The sequence below is a fragment of the Lontra canadensis genome, unplaced genomic scaffold, assembly GCF_010015895.1.
Source record: "Lontra canadensis isolate GAN:19392208 unplaced genomic scaffold, GSC_riverotter_1.0 scaffold53, whole genome shotgun sequence".
NCBI classification, from domain to species: Eukaryota; Metazoa; Chordata; class Mammalia; order Carnivora; family Mustelidae; genus Lontra; species Lontra canadensis.
This window is the reverse complement of record NW_022631047.1, coordinates 9150393-9156392: the sequence shown is the minus strand read 5'-3', so window position 1 is coordinate 9156392 and position 6000 is coordinate 9150393.

Here is a 6000-nt window from a genome sequence, read left to right as displayed (position 1 = left end):
ACGGTCTTTGAAGACAGGCTAGACACATATGAAAGGAACATGGGGTCACAGAGGTCAGTCCAGGTGGTACGAATGGGAAAAGATTAATGTGAATTTGATGCCCCTTAATTAGAGGATTAGAAAAGAGGCCAGTGACAGGGCTAGAGAATCGGGTAAGACAAGCAAAACAGAGAAGGAATGGAAGACCTAATAAGTGAAGGGAAATTTGCTGAGAGATTGAAGGGGTGCAGGAGGCATTCATCTATCCAAGATGGGAAAAGGTAGCATGAAAGAGTTGCTCTGATTTGAACTCTACATGAATTGTGAGCTGGTCTGACTGAAAGCCCAGCCCTACGGTCCACACAGGAGGCTCTGCCAGGAGGATATGCAGTGAGTTCACTGGGGAGAATTATCCTGACTACGTGCAGCCCCTTCACTCCCCTGGTGTCCCCGTCCTGCTCTTCAATCTGATAACTAACGGTTTCATTGGCATTACATTTTTGAACTAATAACCTCAGCCTTCCTGACGTAGTCCAACTGACCTTCTAAGAAGGTATAAAATTTGGTACAGAGATAGTGAAGTAAATCATAATATTTTGATGGTAAGTTTACGGTAAGTTTACAAATCTGAATTTAAGTTAAGCTTTGCATTTTCAACTTGGAATATCTGTTGATTGTAGAGTTATGACTTTTGGTTGAAAGTTATAAGATAGTGCTCAAGCTTATAGACAGTATTAAAACATTTAAGACAAATCTAACATCTGAACAGGGTAAATTAAGTAATGCAATTTGTAAGAGTCACTTATGTTATAAGAAAGATTTTTTTTTTTTGTAAGAAAGATTTTGCATGTAAGGATTTTAACCCTACCTTGCCAGGCCATTACAATGAATGAGGGGAAAAAAATAAAAAATCAAATGTATTAAGCATATGAATGTGGTCTAAAATGGAAATTTTAGTAAGTTTGTGGATGGGACTAATCGTTAAGGAAATTTGCATCTGTTCAAGTTGAGTTAAACACCAATCAAAGAACAAGTGGAAGTGATTAAAATGTACCATTCATCACATTTATAAATAGAATTTCAGGACTTGTAAGTTGAATTTAAAGATTAAAGCAAAACTAGATTTTATACTTACAATTTTAATAAATTAGCTATTAAAACCCAGGTAACCGGAAGTAGTCGCTTCCACACACACAAGACATTATAGCTCTTCAAAACAATGTGGCGTATGTCAGTTGTTGAATCAGAAACAGTGGTGGGACCTAAAGAAATCCAAGATGGAGGAGACATGTCCCAGAGAAGACCAGAGATCTCATGAGAGAGCTCCTGGCCAGGGCACAGCTGAGAGGTGGCTCCTCAAAGTGCAGTAGAGACCATGATGGGACCACTGAAAATCAGAAGACTGAAAGATTGAAGATTGGCAGATTAAAACAGTGACACCAACCTGTTGACTGGCAAATCCTTTCAATGGAGTTTAATTTCATAGTCACTGGCATAGCCTGATACTGGTGAGCAAAAGGGTAAGTGGTTCACATACTATATTTGCCTTATTAAAATCCCCAAAGTTTTGAACATGGAGACACATCGAGCTCCAAGAGTTTAAGATGAGGGACTGTGGACCTGAGAAAATGTGAGTCTGGGTTGTATATGTATTGTCCTAGATTCTAGGATATATCTTGCTTGGGCTAATCAGTTTTGAATTAGAATCTCAGGCTAATACCTTCTGGTGCCTCTGCCGTTTTCGACACATGATTTCCAAGGTCACTAGGCATGGATGGCTGCACCACGCTGGAAAGAGCAAGAGTCGGAGACTGGCACATGGCGGGATTTCAGGCCAGACCTGGAAGTAGTGCCTATCATCCTGCTCAGGTTCTGTGAGCTCATGTTTAGTTCCCAGGCCACCTTAACAGCTGAGGAAGCTGGGAAGTGTAGTTTGGCTGCATGCCCATTCCTCCCATGAGGAGGAATGAGGCTTTGTAATTAGCTGGCAGTCTTTCTACGACAGTCCATTCTTCTGGTATTTTTGGCAAAATATCCATCTTATCCTTCTTCCCATATAGGGAAAACACTCAGCCCTTTCCCAAGGGACACACCCAAGTCCCAACCAGGCATTTCTGGATGGTGTGTGGTATTCTCTAGGTCACTCCTATGGGTCTGGTGACTTGGGAGCTAAAAGACAAGTTATCTGAACACTGCTAGGACTGCACGGGAGTTCAACTTCTTTCTTCGCTCACCCTGCTTTCTTTGTTCCACCACACATGTTGATCCTAGAGGCACTCCCCAATAAACCTTGAGCATGCAAATTGCCACATTCAAGTCAGCTTGCAAAGGAGTCCAACCTGTGACAAAAGAGATATGCGAAGTAGTCTCATAATTAAAAAAAAATTCCGGTTTTTTAAAAATTATTTTTTCCTTGTCATTTCTTGTTTTGTGCGTTTAAATTTCCCCTTCTGCCTCCTTGACTAGGTTTGCTAGTAGTTTATGTATTTTCTTAACTTTTCGAAGAACCATATATATATATACATATTTTTTTAAATATTTACTTATTTGACAGAGAGAGACATAGCGAGAGAGAGAACACAAGCAGGGAGAGTGGGAGAGGGAGAAGCAGGCTTCCTGCTGAGCAGGGAGCTTGATGTGGGGCTCTATCCTAGGACTGTGGGATCATGACCTGAGCTGAAGGCAGAGGCTTATCGACTGACCCACCCAGGTGCCCAGAACCATATATATTTTTTAAAGATTTTATTTATTTGAGAGAGAGAGAGAATGAGAGGGGAGAAGGTCAGAGGGAGAAGGTCAGAGGGAGAAGCAGACTCCCCATGGAGCTAGAAGCCCAATGTGGAACTTGATCCCAGGACTCTGGGATCATGATCTGAGCCGAAGGCAGTTCCTTAACCAACTGAGCCACCCAGGTGCCCCCAGAACCATATTTTTTAATATATTTGTTTTGCTATTTATTAATTTAAGAAAACTAATAGACTTTAATTTTTAGTGAAGTTTTAAGTTTATAGAAACACAATTTCAGGTTTTACAGAAAAATGAGCAAGAAATACAGAGTTTACATATACCTTCTCATACCCTCTTCCCCCTATTACGCTTTAGTGCGATTATGTTCGGTATAGTTGATGAATCAATACTGATATATTATTATCAATTGAAGTCCATAGTTTACATTGGAGTTCACTCTTTGTGTTGTACATTTTATGTTTTTTTTTTTCCCTAAAGATTTTATTTATTTATTTATTTGACAGAGAGAGACACAGCGAGAGAGGGAACACAAGCAGGGATGTGGGAGAAGGAGAAACAGGCTTCCCACCGAGCGGGGAGCCCAATGCGGGGCTTGATCCCAGGACCATGGTATCATGACCCCAGCCAAAGGCAGACACCCAACAACTGAGCCACCCAGGCGCCCCCATATTATGGGTTTTGACAAATGCGCAATGTCACGTACTTGCCATTATAGTATCATATAGAATAGTTTCACCTTGTTCTCCATCTAGTCTTCTCTTCCTCTTCCTGTCCCTGCTGGAAATCACTGATCTTTTGATCTTTTTACCCTCTCTGTAGTTTTGTCTTTTTCAGAATGTTACATAGTTGGAATCATAGAGTACATAGCCTTTTCAGTTGACTTCTTTCACTTAGGGTTCCTCCATTTCTTTTTTATGGCTTGATAGCTTTTTTTTTTTTTTTTTTTTTTTTGAGAGAGAGAGAGAGAAAGGAAGTGAAAGTGTGCATGAAAGCTAGGGGGAGGGGCAGAGGGAGAGGGAGAGAGAGAATCCCAAGTAGGCTCCACACTCAGCAACATAGCCCAGTGTGGGGCTCGATCAATCACACAATCCTGAGATCATGGCCTGAGCCCAAATCAGGAGTCAGATGCTTAACTGACTGAGCCACCCAAGCACCCCTCATTTCTTTTTCTTTTTAAGTTTTAGCACATTTCTTTTTGTCACTGAATAATACTCCATTGTATGAATGCATCACAGTTTATCTATTCACTGACAGAAGGAATCTTGGTTGCTTCCAAGTTTTGGCAATTATGCATAAAGCCATTATAAACATTCATGTACACGGTTTTGTGTGGACAAAAGTTTTCAGTTCATTTGGTTAAATACCAAGGATCACTATTGCTGGATTGTATGGGAAGAGTATGTTTAGTTTTGTAAGGAACTTCTAAACTGTCTTCCAAATGGCTGTACCATTTTGCATTCCCACCAGCAATAAATGAGAGTTCCTGTTGCCCCACATCCTTGCCAGCATTTGGTGTTGTCAGAGTTTTGGATTTGGGCTATTCCAGTAGGTGTGTAGTGGTATCTTTTTGTTATTTTAATTTGCATTTCCCTAAGGACATAAAATGTTGACCATCTTTTCATGTGCTTACTTGCCATCTGTACATCTTCTTTGGTAATATGTCTCTTCAGATCTTTTGCCCATTCTTTAATTGGGGCTGTTTATCTTCTTATTGAGTTTTAAGAGCTCTTGGTAAAATTTTGCTACCACTTTTTTTTTTTTTATATCAGGCATGTGTTTTGCAAAATTTTTCTCCTAGTCTGTGGCTGGTCTTCTAACTTCCGTGAATTAATACTTTTTAGAATCAATAAATGTAGAAGAGGTCTCAGTGTAAGTCGGGTTGGGAAGATGGGTGGGATGGAATGTTCCTAAGGGCAGGAAGTGTTTGTGTGTGGTGGTGAAAGAGGGATAGGTAAGTTTGAACCCTGGGAGGGGATTTAAAGGTAATGTAAGTATCATGGTAAATGCCCAGTACCAGTGTCAATAATAAGGAATTAAGGAATTAGCATAGAGATTTGAGCTCAGTACATACTTGCTGACTTAGTGAATTAACTGTCTGTCTCTTATACTGGACATTTGATACTACTCACTGCATGATAGTCACAGATTTTAGAGATGGAAGCCTTTTAGAGATCTGATGAATCCTATCCCGTCCCTGGTCATAAATGAGAAAATGAGGTTACGGGCCAAAGTTACTGCAACTCATAGATGGTGAATATAACTAACTAGTGGGAGAGACTAGTGATTCAAATCCCAGGTTTCATGCCTTTACCTAATGCTTATTCCAAAAAACAAACAGTGGTATAACATTGCTTCAACTATCAAACATGTCTTAGAAAACTCAAGCACACTATATTTGTCCATATTTTTGCTTAATGTATTACTTTTTTTCATGATGTTGCAGTTTTTTTTTAAATTTTATTGTTTCCCTTCTGCTCAAAGAACTTCCTTTAGCCATTCATTTAGGGTAAGTCTGCTGATGACAAATTCTCTTCATTTTCTTCCATTGAGAATGTCTTAATTTTTCCATTCCTGAAGGATATTTTCACTGGATATGGTACAGAACAATGTCGCTCAGAAGATGTCCATGTTATAATGCCCAGAACCTGTGATTGTTTTAGGAAAAATGGTTGTAGATGAATTAAGAGTGCTAGTCAGCTGAATTTAAGATAATCTGAGGGAGCTCAATATAATCACAAAGGTCCTTATGAGAACCTTTAGAAGAGGGAGGCAGAAGTGAGAGAACCAGAGGAATGGCAGGCAGGGTGACAAGAACTTGGCCCGACCTTGCTGGCCAAAGATGGAGGAAGGAGGCCATGAGCCAAGGAACATGAGTAGACTCTAGAATCTGGAAAGACAAGGAAACAGATTTTTCCCTAGAGCCTCCAGAAGGAATATAGTTCTGTTGACACCTCAATTTTAGCCTGATGAGACCAACTTCAGACTTCTGATCTTCAAAATTGTAAAATAATAAATCTGTGTTGTTTTAAGCCACCAAGTGTGTGATGATTTTTATAGCAACAATAGAAAACTAAGGTTAATATATTCTAATAATATAGGATTCTGGGTTGATAGCTCTTTTCTTTGAACACTTGAAAAACATTGTGCTGCTTCTTCCTGGACTTCTTGGTTTCTGAGGAGGAATCTGCCCAGGTTTTCCATTTGGCCTCCACTGACATGGAGAGGCTGAGACCGCTCTTAACTGAAGGGTTGGGTAGGGGTATTAATTCCAAC